Below are 291 nucleotides of genomic sequence, written 5' to 3'. Positions count from 1 at the left end.
AATAAAAATAGTTGTTCTCAGCCCAGCCGGTGTAGCTCAGTGGTTGAGCTGCGGACCCGTGAACCAGGAGGTCATGGATGGATTCCCGTGCAGGGCACATCCCAGGTTGTGGGCTTGATCTTCAGTGTGGGGCTTGCAGGAGGCAGCCAATCAGTGAGTCTCTCATCATTGATGTTTCTCTCTCTCGCTCCCTCTCTGAAATCAATAACATATAAATGTGTATGTAATTATTTTGTAAAGGCGCTCTGGACTGTAAAACTGTAAAGGCACTGAGACAGGTTGGCTGGGAGT

This window comes from Myotis davidii, unplaced genomic scaffold, assembly GCF_000327345.1.
Source record: "Myotis davidii unplaced genomic scaffold, ASM32734v1 scaffold172, whole genome shotgun sequence".
Taxonomy (NCBI): Eukaryota; Metazoa; Chordata; class Mammalia; order Chiroptera; family Vespertilionidae; genus Myotis; species Myotis davidii.
The sequence above is the reverse complement of the archived record's forward strand: the minus strand, read 5'-3'. Positions refer to the sequence as shown.